Below are 210 nucleotides of genomic sequence, written 5' to 3'. Positions count from 1 at the left end.
ATAATGCAGGTACACTGTACAGAATTATACTGTATCTAGCTCTCAGTGAACTCGACATCTCAAAGTCTTACATTGAATAAAACTGCTGCTAATGTCTTCTCTTGGCCTAACAACGCGGCTAAATAGTTCGGAGACAAACTATTGGACAGCGAGACACCTAATCCAAACCTTCAGCAGAGATCAGTATATAGATATGATACAAACCCACCA

The sequence above is a fragment of the Loxodonta africana genome, chromosome X (genome assembly GCF_030014295.1).
Source record: "Loxodonta africana isolate mLoxAfr1 chromosome X, mLoxAfr1.hap2, whole genome shotgun sequence".
Lineage (NCBI taxonomy): Eukaryota > Metazoa > Chordata > Mammalia > Proboscidea > Elephantidae > Loxodonta > Loxodonta africana.
This window is presented reverse-complemented; position numbering follows the sequence as displayed.